Below are 16,681 nucleotides of genomic sequence, written 5' to 3' on the forward strand. Positions count from 1 at the left end.
TTCTAGAGAAAGATATTCAACTGTGTAACCACGTTTGATTTTTTTAGTAAGTTAAATTAACAGAGCATAAATAGCTGTATATTTAGGGTTGGTCTTGATAAGCTAACTCTAACGACAAGGCTATGTCCTCATACAATTTCAAAGTTCTTTTAGAAGGGTCCTTCCCCCAAATACTTGGATAGTTCTACCTTCCATGCACTTTTAGAATAAATGCTACATTCAATTTCTGAGTTATGATATAAGAGTACTTGACAGGCATTCAGAAGTTCTTTGTAATTACCCATTTTATCATCTAGAAGTAGGGGAAGAACATTAAAATGCGATGAACCTGGCTTTCTATTAAGTATGCTATGTAATTATCTTTTATTCACTCATTGCATGATATGTGTACTATGTTACTTAATTGCAAAGAAAATAGTAGAATGTTCATGAGCACAGTAATTGCTAATGATACAAGTGACTGAATGACCCTGTTCTCAATCCATGACAGGAAAAGTATTAATGAAATAATTCAAAAATATGAAGATATTAGCAACAAAATTACAGATGGCTCTGTTGGTAAAAAATGATTTAACAACAAATAATATGGGAACTAAAGTAGATAAGTCCTATACTAGATTCTAGTCATTTTATCCAAATCCAAACTTTTAAAAATCTATTAATCAGATTTAAACATGTGCAAAAAATATTAATGATGAAAAGTAAATTGCTACAACCATATCAGGTGCAAGGATGGGAGTCCCAGAATAGCAAATTTACATAACTGAAATGCTAAAAAATAACATTTTAAAGATATGCTTTCATTATTCATACATATGAAAAAATGGTCTGTGTTTGTTTCCATCTGAAACCAGTAACTGCATGGAGAAAAGCACATTTGGTAATGAGACAATTTGTTTTATTTAAGAACTAAATGCCAAACTAGTTTAAAAATCTAAGGATTTGCTCTCCACTGGCCACAAAGATTATCTCCACTCCTGGTTGTGGTCAAGGAATATAATCCTGATTTCTCTGGTGCTGAAGTCTTTACAAAAGTTATATTACAAAATATAATAGTCAGGGAAGATCTATCAAAGGATGTATAGTCCATTAACTTTTCCATATTCTCTAAATTTTTGCCTGGATTTTATTTAGCCTACTGGAAACCTGTATACTTGGAATAAAGGCTTTATTTAGCAAGTTTTGGAACTGTTCTTATCAAAATGTCTTATGGTACCAATACCTAGAAATGTTAAAATAAACATTTCTATGAATGTTATCACTATAACATTCATTATGCAGGACATTGGTCAGGACATTGTCCTTTTTTTAAAACAAAATAACTCTTTATTTTGACAAAATTTCAAACTTACAAGACAATTGCAAAAATAATACAAACTCCATACAGAGAAATCCAACATACCCTTTCCTCCCATTACCCTCCAATATCCAGAGCCACTAATTTAAACATTTTGCCACAATGGCCATAAAATTCATTCTATCTATCTATCTAATTTGTCTTTCTTTTTAATTGTTTTCTAAAACTCGGAGAGTAGGATATACATGTCAGGCCCCATGAACACGTGCTACTTCCATATATATTTCCTAAGAACAAGGATATTCACTTATGTAACCATCTTTTTTTTTAATATTTAAAAGGTGGTTTTTTTTTTTTTTTTCCTGAGCAATCCCCAGAGTCTGGTTCTCACCCCCTCACACTTCATCACCCTCATTTTTTAAAACATATTTTTATTGAGCTATCTTCATGCACCATATAGTCCATTCCAAGTATAGAATCAATGGCTCATGATACCATCACTAGGTTGTGTATTCATCATCATGATAATTTTTAGAACATCTGTATGACTCCAGACAAAGAAATAAAAAGAAAAAAGAAAACATGTATACATCCTGTACCCCTTATACCTCTCTCTCACTGACTACTAGTATTTCAATCTACCCAATTTTTTTTAGCCCTTTAGTCTGCCCATACCCTGTATAATGGGAGCATCAGACACACTGTTTTCACAATCACACAATTTTTACATTGTAAAATCTATATAGTTATACAGTTTTCTTCAAGAATCAAGTCTAGTGGAACACCGTTCAACAGTTCCAGGTTCTTCCCACTCACCACTCCCAAACACCATGAGCTAAAAAGGGATATCTATATAACGCATAAGAATAACCTCTAGGACAACCTCTCAACTCTGTTTGAATCTCTCAGCTTTACTGACAGTTTGTCTTATTTCTCTTTCTCCCCTTTTAGGCAAGAAGTCTTTCTGAGTCCCATGATGCTGGGTCCCAGCTCATCTCCTGGAGTCATGTCCCACATTGGGGGAGGACAGTGGTTCAACTGCTGAGGTAGGTCATTGTCTTTTACATCATACCATGTCCTTTCATGGTGAACCCACAGGAGAAAAAAATACTTCTTGTCCCTAAGAAAAGTTATTCAGAAGAGATACTGTAAATCCGAAGTGACCATAGTAGCTTTAAAACATGTCTTTAAATTCTCTAACAATCCTTCCATCTGATTCCCCTACCTTAAATATGGAATTGCAACTCATTTCTAGTAAACAGAACATGATAAAAGTGTCTCTTCCATTCTGTCTCTCTATCTCTGTGTCTCTCAACATATGCCTAGGGTGACCTTAGCTAACATATATAAAGAATCCAGATATTTGAGGCACTCACTGGAGAGAACCCATGGAAAGCCGCATAGAGATAGAGAGAGATGCTCAGGAAGTATACAGCTCTTCCAGCCCTTCTTACAGTGTCACAGCATCAAAGCCAAATATTTGAGTGAGCACCTTCATATGATTCCAGTCACCAGACTTCAAACCATGCTATGGTTTGGTGCCATGTGATGCAGAAATGAACTGTTTCTACCATTCTCTGCCCAAGTTGCAGATTCATGACAAGAATAAATATTGTTACTGATGGATGATAGGCTCTCCAAAGATATCCATATCCTAATCCCTGGAAATAGCGAATATGATAGACAAAGGGAGAGTAAGGCTATGGGTGGAATTAAGGTTGCTAATCATTTGAATTCAAGATAGAGAGATTATCCTGGATCATTTGGGTGGGCCTAATCACAGGTCGTAAAGGAAGAGGGAGGCAGAAGAGAGTTAGAGGGAGATGTGACAATGGAATAATGGTCAGAGATGTAACAATGCTGGCTTTGAATGGAGGAGGGAGATCCTGAGTCTAAGAGTGTGGCAGCCTCTAGAAATTGGGGAATAGGTAAGGAAATGGATTTTCCCTTAGAGACCCAGAAAGGAATGCAGTCCTGCTAAAACCTTGATTTTATCCCAGTGACATCCATGCCATACTTTTGACGTACAGAAATGTCAGATTATAAATTAGCATTAAGTTGGTACATTTATGGTAATTTATCACAGTAGTGATAAAAAGCTATATACTTTTGTTTTACACCTCTAAGTTTGAGGAGATTCCTTATATACTCTTCAATAAATGGAAAGGTGACCTTGCTTACTTCTTTTTGTTTTTAATTTTTATTGTATAATATAACATACATAAAAAAGCAAAAAATGAAAAAAGCAGTGGTTTTCAAAGCACTCTTCAATAGGTAGTTACAGGACAGATTCCAGAGTGTGTCATCGGCTACCACACACCTTGTTTACCTCTAAATTTTGCCTATAGGAAACTCAAAGCCAAATCAATGACCCACCTTTAATAACTTTGCAGGAACTCTTCACTAATTTCCACCCTAACTTTGCTCTTTTTTTAAATATGCTTCCTCTCTTGTGCTATGCTTACTTTTGTACATAACCTCAAAGAATTTTCAGAACAACACCAAAAATAAATAAACAAGATGGGGTGAAATAATATATTTACCATGACTTACAAGAAGTAGTGAAGTGAGGAATGAGTTTCTTTTCCTTGTCTCTGTTATAAACCAATCAAAACTTCTAAAGCAGATCAATAGCCCATGAGAGGGCAACAATGGAAGATAGAAACAACATGCATTTAATTTAGTTTTAATATTTTCTAAAAACATGGAAATAAAGTGTTTCATTGCTCTGTTTTTCAATTAAGGACAAAGAATATCTTACTTGATACAGGTGTAAAATGAAAATGCATAAAATGTAATCATCAATCTAGCTTTTGGGACATACACTGTACAAAGATTTAAGCAGTAACAAATACAAAAAAAAATGATGGGAGGTACAGTGGGATACAGAACTTGGGCTTGCTATTGAAGTTAAATTGGTATCAAACCAAATATGACTGTTATATATTTACGATGTTAAATTATAACCACATGGTAACCATAAACAAAATGAATGAAATATATATCCAGATAGAAATGAGAAGGCAGTCAATGTGGTACATACTAAAAGCAAATAGAAAAGTTGGTTTTAATGGAAATTGAGGGACAAAAAAGGATAACACTTCTTACAAAGACTAAGTAGAAAAAATGGCAGAAAAAGTGTCATATTATCAATAGTGACTTTAAATGTAAATGGATTAAACTTTTCAGTCAGAAGGCAGAGGCTGGCAGAATGAATGAAAAAACATGACCCAACTATATGCTGTCTTCAAGAGACTACACTTAAAGTCAAAGATACAAATAGGTTGAGGGTTAAAGGCTGGAAAAATAGATATCATGTAAGAAGAACAAAAAGAAAGCTGGGGTGGCTGTACTAATACTGGATAAATAGACTTTAAGTCAGAAATAGCCACAAGGGACAAAGATGGTCATGTACTGATAAAAGTAACAATTTAACAGGAAGATGCAACAATTTTATATATATTATGCACCTAAAAACAGAGCTCCAAAATAAATGGAGCAAATACTGACAGAATTGAAAGGAGAAATTGATAGCTTTACATTAATAGTAGGAGATTTTAACATACCACTCTCAATAATGGATAGAACATTGAGTCATAAGGTCAATAAGGAAGTAGAGGACTTGAATGATACACTAAATCAAGTAGACCTAGCAGATGTATATTGAACACTGCACCCAATAAAAACAAAATACACATTCTTCTTAGGTACACATGGATCATTCTCCAGGACAGACAATATGTTTGGTCACACAAAAAAAGTCTCAATAAACTAAAAAATATTGAAATGATACAATGTATAATTTCCACAACAGAATGAAGCTAGAAATCAATAACAAAGGGAAAAATGGAAAATTCAGAAAATTGTGGAAATTAAACAACATATTCTTAAACAAGTTAAAGAGGAACTCAAAAGCAAACTCAGGAAATATTTTGAGGTGAATGAAAATGAAAATATAACATACCAAAACTTATGGGATGCAGCTAAGGCAGTTTTGAGAGGTAAATTTATAGCTCTAAATGCTTATATTATAAAAGAAGAGATACTTCAAATCAGAGGCTTAACTTCAAAACTGGAAGAACTAGAAATAGAAGAGCAAGTTTAACCCAAAGTGAGCAGAAGGAAGGAAATAACAAAGATTAAAGCAGAGATAAAACAAAAGTTGGCTCTTTAAAAATATCAATAAAATCAACAAACCTTAAGCTAGACTGACAAAGAAAGAGAGAGAGGACACAAATAAATAAAATTAGAAATGAAAAGGGGAACATTACTACCAACCCAATGACATTACAAGGACTGTAATAGCATGCTATTAACAACTGCATGCCAATAAATTAAATAAACTAGATAAAGTGGACAAATTCTTAGAAAAACATAACTATCTATATTGACTCAAGGATAGAAGACATCAACAAACCAATTATTAGTAAAGAGATTGATTCAGAAATGAACAAAAACTCCAACAAAGAGAAGCCCAGGACCAGATAGCTTCACAGGGCCAGAAAGCACATGAAAAGATCTCAACCTCATTAGCTATCACGGAAATGCACGTCAAAACCACAATGACATACCATTTCATACCCATTAGAATGGTTGCTGTTAAAAAAATGGAAAATTAAAAGTATTGGAGAGGATGTGGAGAAACAGGAACACGTATTCATTAGCTGGTGGCAATATAAAATGATACAGTTACTATGGAAGTCAGTTAAGTGTTTCCTCAGAAAGCTAAGTATAGAACTCTACATAAGACCCAGAAATCCCATTCCTAGGTATATATGCTAAAGAATTGAAAGCTAAAGAATTGAAAGCAAGGACTTGAACAGATGTTGAGTGAAATAAGTGAGATACAAAAGGACAAATATTATATGATCTTACTGATTTGAAACACTTATAATAAGCAAACTTGTAGAGTCAAAATCTAGAATACAGGTTACCAGGGGACAAGGGTGGGGGTAGGGAATGGGGAGTAGAGGCTTAAATATACATAGGGTTCCTATTTGGAATGATGGAAATGTTTAGGTAATGGATGGGTGTGATGGTAGCACAACAGTGTGAACACAATTAACAGCACTGAAACATATCTGAAGATGATTAAAAGGAGAAATGTTAGATTGTATATATGGTAACAGAATAAATTAAAAAAAAAAACTCCATGGAAGTACATTACACAGTGAACCCTAAATTAAAGGATGGACTATAGTTTATAGTACAATTATAAAAATATGCTATCATTAATTGTGACAAATGTTTCACAACAATGAAAGATGTTGGTGGGAAGGTGGTATATGGGGATCCTGCATTTTATACATGATTGCTTTGTAAATGCACAACTTTTCTAATAAAGAAAAAAAGCAAAAAAAAAAAAATTTAAAAGAGTGAAGAATAAAAACTTATTTTCAAAAATATAGCAAAAATGTGACACATACATACTTGTATATAGCTGTATATATATGTATAGAATACATTTGTGCACATATATGTATGTGTATGTATGCATGTACATATATAATCTTTCAGCTTTATATTTCCATTTGATTAAGGAAGAGACTAAAAAGGAATAGAAGAAGTGCAAATCAAGACTGATAGAGAAAGATACATAAAATATGATAAAAAGTTTGGTGTACACAGAAAGAGACATACAGGGAGATTGCAAATCAGACAGAAATGCATACAAAATGCAAACAAAAACAGACACACAAAGGAAGAAGAGAATGATACTTTCATGGATGGCCTAACATTCCCATCATATGTCTTTTAGGGTTATTCTTACTAAGGATTTCTGACATATATTGGATTTAAACATTCTAAAACATCAGTAGGAATACCATCCCTCAACAATTGCTCTATGGTATTGGTTAATTCTGCCTTCCACGTGTCTTCTCAGCTTCCGAAAGAAGCCCCGCGAAGGCAGCTCAGTCACCCCTCACTCCTGAGCCAGAAGAAACCACGGTAGAGAGTGCACAGTAGAGGCAATCACATGAAAAGTGGGATCTTTACTGTGGGTTTCAAGAGACTTTCGTGCACTTGTTTCCCCCTGTACTAGCCACTGTAACTGGCGATAACAGTCATGCTGAGAGCCCCATCCATACAAATGGGCCTCTGTCTCAGTTCTCCTCTGGGCCTCGGATATCTGCCCTAACCTCCAGCCCGGGCTGGACAACCTATTCAATGCGTACAACTAACACTGGATGGAGTTCTGTTCTTAAACATATGCTGTAAGCAAAGCCACAAAGTGTAGAGACTAGCCATAGACTCCCGCTGCTGTTCTCACCTATTATATCAGACATCATTGAATACAAAGAAATTTTGGATCAAGCCACAAGTTTCTACTCCCTTTCAATATTGCAATTTGTAATTTTGACCACTTTATTGAGATCACTAACCCAGCTTTGTCTCCTCATCTATCATTTGCTTGTTAAAAAAAATGGCAAAAAATTCCCTTCATGTGGGGACAGAAGCAAAATTAACTCTGCTTTTAAGCAGCAAGTCATAAGAAAAGGAGAGATACAAATGAGGCCTAAATATATCTATAGCCCCATCATTGCAGAGTCTCCTAACTTAACAAAGATATTTGTTTATTGGGAAAGAATGAGGAAGAAAATTAAAGTCTTAGGAATTCTTCTTGAGGACTGTATCTTATGCTTCTTTGTATTTCTAGAATGGTTGACCAGTACTCACAGGATTTAATGGCTAAGGAAAGCTGCTCTCATCATAACCGACAAAACATGGAAACCTGTGAAGCAATGCACAACATGAAGTAACAAAAAGATATTTCCCCCAATTTTGAAAAGTAGGTTTCCCTATAATCTCAGGCATCAACAGGAACTCATTAGCCTTGGGACAGATCCACCCACGGTCCCATAAATGCTGCACATGAATTCCATTTTATATCAGTAGAGTGCTTGACAGTTTATAAAGCACTTGTGCATTAATCATATAGAATGAAGACTTTTTCTGTTCTGGCTGTTTCTATGCAAGTACAGGGTGTTATTTGCAGATAATGTGCTTCACTGAGCCTGCACTGAATTGTTCACACAACAGCTGTAAATCAAGATCGACTTTTGAACTTAACTTTGTATAATTCAACAAGCTACTCAACATTTTCTGCCTAACCAGGCTCATGACTTACAAGAATTTTCAAAGCTAAATAACTACCCATGGCTGTCTCAAAATGATTAAATAACAAAAAGTTTTGCATTAACGATTCAGGAATGAGTCACTTACTGTCTGATTCTCTGCTGATCCATAAGTGACAGAGAAGATACCATTTACAAAGAGAAATGTCACTAAATGATTGTGAATTTCTTCTAGTTCCCAATAATAAGAAAATGACCAAAAAAAAAAAAAAAAAGAGGTGATAAATGGGAGAAGATAACTGCTATATTAAATACTATATGTCAAGAGAGAGACTTATTGGTCTTGGTGGCAGATTTAGCTCAACAGAAGTAAATAGTTCTGCAGTTAATAAGTACACCATTCTTAACGATTTAATTAAAATTAAGACTGAGCAGTGTAAATCAGAAACCCTGTAGTGTCAATACATAGTTACAAGGTGCTTCAACATGGCACAAGAGTAAGACTTCTTTGTTGGGCTGAAACCTTTACTTCCTTTTCCTCTGTGGTAAAATTATTTGGAAAAATGGAAGCCAAGAGCTCTTCCAACAACTAGATTCCTTTATTGTCCCCTGCTTCATTTATCTTACTCCAGCAAGGTCTTCCTCTTTCCCAAGTTGAACTGCTCCAGTGACTGACCTATTCTTAAGCCAGTCTGTTCTTGGAAACTCTCATTGGTTACACCACTTGCGTCAGCAAATGATAATGAGAATAGGTAGGAGGAAGAGAGCAAAAACTTTGCTACCATGTGTTAGACAATTTTTCATGTAATTGTTATAACAACCATATAAGTAGGTTTTATTATATTTTTATTCCAATTTTATTATATTTTTATTTCCAATGAAGTTTGGACAGCTAAGAAGCATTCCCAGAGTCATACATTAGAAGAAATGGCACAGTAAGGTCTTAAGCTTTGACATGAAAGGCAATGCTTTATTTTCTTATCATGCTAATAATTTGCATTACTAGCAAAGTTTGGAGTCATAAGAGAAGATTAGATTTATCATCACATCACTATAACCATACTGAAGTAAATAATTATACCATGCTAGATGATAAACTCAGCCCATGGATTCCACAGAGCTTAATTATGTAGTATTATTGCTTAGTTATCTCATATGAATGTGTTTTCTATCTTCACTTACACTCTAAGTTTATGAAAGGCAACAGCTATGCTTCTACACATTTAAAATCTCTTTAGTGTCCATCACAATGCTGTTCATAAAAATGATCAGTAAACAATGGCTGAATCAAGGATAAATTATATGATCTCAAAATACTGTTTTAGGTCCACCATAAGATACCTGTGCTGGTTTGAAATGATGTACATACCCTAGAAAAACCATATTTTAATCCTAATCCCATTTTGTAAAGTTAGCCTTTTCTTCTAATTCCTACTCAGTATTGCATGTTTGAAACTGTAATTAGATCACCTCCCTGGAGACATGATTTAATCAAGAGTGGTTGTTAAACTGGATTAGCTGGATGTATGTCTCCACCCATCTGGGTGGGTCTTGATTAGTTTCTGAAGTCCTATAAAAGAGGCAACATTTTGGAGAAAGAGAGATTGAGAAAGAGACAGAGAAGACTGACATAGCCATGAGAAGCAGAGAGAACCTGCCAGCAACCTTTGCAGATGAAGAAGGAAAACGCCTCCCAGGGAGCTTCATGAAACAGGAAGCCTGGAGGGGGAGCTAGCAGATGATGCCGTGTTCATCTTGTGCCTTTCCAGCTGAGAGAGAAACCCTGACTGTGTTCACCATGTGCCTTCTCACTTGAGAGAATAACCCTGAAAGTCATCAGCCTTCTTGAACCAAGGTATCTTTCCCTGGATGCCTTTGATTGGACATTTCTATAGACTTGTTTTATTTGGACATTTTCTCAGCCTTAGAACTGTAAACTAGCAACTTATTAAATTCCCCTTTTAAAAACCATTCTGATTCTGGTACATTGCATTCTGGCAGCTAGCATACTAAAACAGATTTTGGTACCTGAGGAGTGGGGTGCTACTGTGATTTGCAAATACTAAACATGTTGGAACAATTTTTTAAATGGATAAGGGGGAAATTCTGGAGGAGTTCTGATGTGCTTGATAGAGAAGACCTAGAATGTTTTGAAGAGAATCTTGGTAGAAATGTGGACTCTGAAGATACTTTTGACCAGGCTCTAGACAGAAATGAGACATGTCTCATTACAGACTGGAAGGAAGGTAGTCCTTGTTTTAAAATGGCAGATAATCTGGAAAAGGTGACTAGTGGCTTAGGCTGGAAGGCAGATTGTAAAAGCCATGAACTTGGATATCTAGCAGAAGAGATTTCCAAATTAAATGTGGAGAGTGCAGCCTGGTTTCTCCTCACAGTTTATAGTGAAATGTGACAAGAAAGATATAAGCTGAGAACTGAACTCTTGGGTACAAAGAAACCAGAAGTTGATGCTCTGGAGAATTCTGGGCTTCCAGGAAGGGAGACCCCAGAGAACAGTGCCCCACATGAGGGCATGACCAAATGCAGAGCCAGTTAGACATTTCAGAAAAAGCCAAGATTGGAAATGCAGTTATCCAGGAAAGATTTGTGGAAAATCCTTACGTCTGATGGGCATGATCCAAGGCTACTGCATAGAAAGCCAACGAGAGTGTTGTGGGATCTGTATAAAGAGAAACACTGCCAGTCGGGACTGAGAGGGAAAGAAAAGGGACACATTGGAGGAAAAATAACTTCAGAGGCAAAGCCATGGAGGCTGGGGTGTGAAGTCAAGAAGCCTTGGGCCAGGAGAGCAGACCCACCCAAGCACAGGGAGGGAGTTTGCCCCAAAGGCAGAGGATGGACCTTCCAACTCATTGCAGTGGAATAGTCATGCCGCCTCAGGCCTTTGGGAGAGCAAAGCACATTCCTTGGGGTTTGGGAAGAGCCTGGCTGCCACCACATGGAAGGGTTGAGCGTGTGCCCCAGAGATGGCAGAGAGCCCGGGTATAGCCCCGATGCTTGGAGAGGGTGGAGCCGAGAAAAAGGTGGTCTCCCCAAAGTCCCCCAAGGTTGTATTTGGAGAGAGGCAAGCCACTGTGTAGGCCCTTGGAAAGAGTAGGACTGCCACTTTCTAAAGCCCCAAAGATAAATGACTCTCAGACTCTGAAATCTAGAGGACTTTGCCCTGCGGGTTTTCGAAGCTGTATGGGTCAGGTGACCCCTGCGTTCCTTCCTATGGAAATGGGTATATGTATCCTATGAATGTTCATCCTTTGTATGTTGGCAGCAAATAACTTGTGTTGAATTTTTATAGGTCCAGAGCCAGAGCAGAATTTTGCCTTAGTACAGACCATGCTTGTAACTAACCTTGAGATTTTGTACTAGTTTTAACCTTGTATTTGTAATGTTACTGAAATGGTTTAAGTTTCTCTGATATTGTTATGGAATGAATGTATTTTGTATACGGGGAAAATGTATTCTTTTTTAGGGTCCAGAGGGTGGAATGTGCTGGTTTAAAATGATGTATGTACCCTAGAAAAGCCATGTTTTAATCCTAATCCCATTTTGTAAAGGCAGCCGTTTTTCCCAACCCCTATTCAAACTAAAATAGTACCTGAAAACTAAATGAGCATAAAATGCAATTTTTCAGGGGGCAAGGACAGGAACAGAGGTTGTAACAGTGCATACAAGACTTGAGAATTGGGGGGTGCTATGATGCTTAGTGAGGGCAACAGACATGTAACTGGATGGTAGAAAGTACAGCATCAGGATGAGATGAGAGTCCTGAGTTGTAGAAGCATAAGAGAAACACTTTCATTAGTTCTAGATATTGTACAGGAATGTACAGAATGTTTCCATTGGAGAGAATCAGGGTCTACCCTAGCCAGAAACATATAGTGCTGTGGTGGCTTAGAGATATGCCCCAGAAAAACAGGGTCCTAATCTTCATCCATTCCTGTGGGTGCAAACCCCTTATAAATAGGACTGTTTGATGAGATTATTTCAGTTAAAGTATTGCCCAACCGAATCAGGGTGTAATTACTGACTAAATTCTATAACTGAAGTCCTTTATAAGCAGAATGAAATTCAGACACATGAGAAAAAGCCATGGGAAGAAGGTGGAAGTCAACAGAACTCAGAGAGGCCAAGAAAGACTCCCATGTGCATTGTCATGTGACAGAAAAGCCGAAGATCACGGGCAGCCAGTTCCAGAATGCCACAGTCCTTTGGGAGAAAGCATCCTCTTCATAACACCTCAATTTTGGACTTCTCTTGGCCTCAAAACTGTGAGCCAATAAGTTCTTGTTTAAGCCAACATATTGCATGGTATTTGTTTTAGTAGTCAGGAAACTGAAACAAGGGCTGGCATGGTAATGAAAGGATGTCACCAATCCCTGGGAAGGGATAGCATTGAGGAAAGCAAAAGTAATCCCACATGAGTTAGTATTCGGGTAATCTACACTTCATTCCTGTTGACTAATTCCTCCTAACGTGTTCTCCCCTCTGACATTACCGTCCCCATCTTAATAAATGTCTCCACCATTTATCTAGCCCCTCAAATCTTAACCCAAGGAGCCAACTTGTTTCCTCACTTTGCCTCATCCCCTACATCTAATTCACAGAAAGTTTTTTTTTTTTAACTTTATTTCAAAACATATCTAGAAGCCATCTGCTATAGTTCCTTTCCATTTTATTTCATTACCCTGGCCGAAGTCACTATCCTTTCTCGCTTTGATTGTTCTAGCCCCTCATATCCTGCTTTTATTCTGTGTCCTCCCCTTACAGTCTGATACAATACTAGCCTCAATGATCATGTAAACATAATAACAAGATCACATCACTTCCTTGCTTCAAACCCTTTGGTGGCTTCCTATCTCATTTAAAATCTAAGCTCCGCCATGGTCCACAGGCTTTACAGGTTCAGACCCCACCTCATTCTCTGGCCTTATCTCCCACCAGTGCCCACTTCATATTTTGCAGAGGGCCCTTCTTTCCCTTGCTCATATATGCCAAGCTTACTAGAACCTTAGGATCTTGCTACCCTGAACACCTACTTCCTGTATCTTTACAGGTGTATTCTTTTGTGTTAGTCAGTTCTAGACCACTTTCCCTGCCTTCCTGAACCCTGCCACACACCTCTGTCCTGCTGGACCTAGTCAGTAGTTATCACCTAACCTTGTTCTATTTTCTTCATAGCATTTACCACTATTATTTATTTACTTATTTGTGGTCTGTATTTATATTCCATTCTCAGCTCTTAACTCCTTACACCACAGTTGGATATATTTACAAGAGTAGAGGCACTTATCAATGTTTCCATATTGTCTGGAACAACACCATTAACATGGTAAGGGCTCAATAACTAATTCCTGAATGAATGAATGAATGAATGAATACATAAGCAAATGAATCAAATTAAAAACCTTATGTACTTATGCCCTCTTCTAAAATTCCTGCTTAGGAATTTTTCCAAGTCTGTTGTCTACAGTTTTTACATAGTCAGATGATATTTGAGAAAATATTTGATATTTTTACCTCAGTAATAAAAGGTAGGTTATGTCGCCTACATTTTCCTTATAAACATGCTTTTAATATTGTGATCCTCCCTGTGGGAATTTAAATTCGGGAATTAAGCTGTGAAGATGAAAGATATAATTGAAAGAATAGGGTAACAAAAAATCATGTTGCCTCCCTGGCTAATTCAATAGAATTTTCTAGCATGATATATTACTATACACATCCTCAGTAATAAGGTGAACTAGTGAAAATGTTATTCCAGAATATTACATCAATGAAGAGCTCTAACTCTCTTCAGTTTCGCCATAGGGTTTTTAAGATTGCTGTTACTGTGCTTACTTGAAACATAATCACAAATAAGAAATATGTGGAAACGACAGCTATATTAACTTTATCATGTACAGTTAAGTATCCAACACACTTGAAAGCACTGCTCCTTCATTTTCACAGTAGGCTACATAGAGAAATTGACCTAGAGGAAGGGATTGGTGGGGTCACAGTTGCACTAAATTTGAACTAAATAACCAGATGCCTAGTGACTGAAGGGGATAGTGAAGGCTCAGATTAAACATCAGGTTCTCTGGCACACACCACTTGGAACAGAACTAAAATATCTAGAATGCCTCAGGCTTCACAGGGAAGGTATGATTAAGTCTTTGAGGTTTGTCTTTGAATACTTTTCACTTCCTTTACAGAAACTCTCCCTGTTTCCATCTATTCCTCTCTCCATTCCCAGGCACTTTTGTTTGAATAAAGTATATACATAGTGGAGAATTTGTTGAATTGAGTAAGCCCTATTATGAATTAGAAGAGAAAAATTATATGATGCTTTTATAAAAAGTATGGGCTCTTTTAAAACTGGACTCTTGAAGATTTTGAAAAAGTCTTCAACCTCACTCAATGCTACCCATACTTGATAGTAAAATGCCAAGATGGTACGACTGTTGGTTCAGGAGATGTTTCCAGTCTTCTTTCAAAGCCTAACCTCATGGAAAAGGTCCTTGGGCTCTATTTGTAAGACAGCCCTGACCCCAGAGGCTCTTTTTCAATAAAGGAAAAGTATCAACTCACCCTCTTTAGATTTCTTTTCCCAATTAGTGATTAAAAAACAAACAAACAAAAAACACAGCAAAGACTACAGTAAGAAGTGGCTTGTGTATGTGCAATTATAGATAAAGGCCCTTTTATAAGCTGTGAATATGTACTAAGAGGAGCGTGCTACTGGGCTCATGTGCACCCAGGATGCACAATTTTGGGATGAAGAAGCTGGTAGAGTAGCGGACTCCAGTTGAAATCATTTACATACCATGATAGCAGGCTCAGGGTGTTCTAAATTCTAGGTTCACAAGCTCTTAGACTACTGGCAAGCCTCTGTTGTATGGTCCTAGTTCTTCTAACCTAGATGTTAAGAAATTGCTTGTATGTGACCATTTTTTACTTACAAAATGGCAATTTTACCTGGTTCTGGGGATAGGAATAGTGGGAGGGTATTGGAACTTCACTTTCAGAGCCTGCGTGCTTTGTAAAACCAGTTCAGCTAAGTTCATACCACCCATATCTCATTTGTGGAAGTACAAAATCCACTGTATACTTTATACCACGCCCTGGCAGAGGAGACTCTTTATACTCTCACATTACTTTGGCCTCTGGATCCTCCTTCTGCGCATCTTAAGTTTCACAACTGTGCCAAAAAGGATGTGAACAAAGCCCCTGCTGCTTGCCAAAAGGAAATGACATGCACCAAATATTTGAATTTAAAAGACACATTGAAAAAACTGCCATATGCAGTTCATCTCATCGGCCCTCTTGATACTTTCCCTTTCCTGTTTTCTCTCTTCACACTGTCCCTCCCAGACCTCACCTTAGCATCTCCATCCTCTATTATGCATATCAGTTCAGTTTTTCTGTGCTTCCAGACTACCAGTTTTCACGTTATCATCCATCAGCTATAAGGCAAAACAAGTTTACAGGATATATCCTACTTAAAAGGTAGTCTGGATTATCAAAATCTGACAACACATATTTATGGAATACTAATTAGGGTCAGAATTCTGCTAGGTACTGGAAAGGAGGCAGGGATATAAAACAATGGTGCTCAAATGTTTTTGGGCTAAATCATTCAGTCTAGATGGATAGGCAGGCATTTAACAATAAAAGCAATATGGTTAAGTGATACACAAAATACTATAGGAACCTGTATAGGAGGGATCGTGGGAAACTGCTGTGTGACAGCATTTTCTGAGACCGACTGACTTAGAAATAAGTCAGGAAACAGAAATGTAATAAAAATATGCTTCCAATAAACACCTTTCTCAAAATGAAAAAAAGTCCAAACAATCTCTTGAAACTATTTCACATATGTATATTGATTATGGCTAATGTATTTGAATGAGATAAGTACTGATAGAGGGTTTTTTCCCTTGTTTTTGTTTTTCCCCCGCAGGGGCAGGCACCAGGAAGTGAACCCAGGTCTCTAGCATGGCAGGCGAAAATTCTGCCACTGAGCCACAGTCGCACAGCCCGCTGATAGAGTTTTGATTAAAAAGAAAATTGATTCTTTTTTTCTAATAGACACCTAGGAGGAAGAATACCCTTAAAATATAATATTTAGTTCCTAAGAGAGGATGAGAGCAGAGTGAGATACAATGAAGACCTGAAAGTTCGAGTGTTTTACATGCAAATCACTTTTCTTGAATCTATCAGGAAGCCTGAATAAACCACTGAATTTGAGCTTCCAATAGTGCAGATTCTGCAATTGACACAGGGGTTACCAGACTCCTTCACTGACAAA

General features: G+C 37.0%; 1 protein-coding gene across 15 annotated transcripts in view; it reads right to left on the bottom strand.

The window, feature by feature from the left end:
* The window catches only part of IMMP2L (inner mitochondrial membrane peptidase subunit 2), a 980,891-nt gene that overhangs the window by 277,055 nt on the left and 687,155 nt on the right, over window positions 1–16,681 (bottom strand). The window lies entirely within an intron of this gene.

The sequence above is a fragment of the Tamandua tetradactyla genome, chromosome 1 (assembly GCF_023851605.1).
Source record: "Tamandua tetradactyla isolate mTamTet1 chromosome 1, mTamTet1.pri, whole genome shotgun sequence".
Classification (NCBI taxonomy): domain Eukaryota; kingdom Metazoa; phylum Chordata; class Mammalia; order Pilosa; family Myrmecophagidae; genus Tamandua; species Tamandua tetradactyla.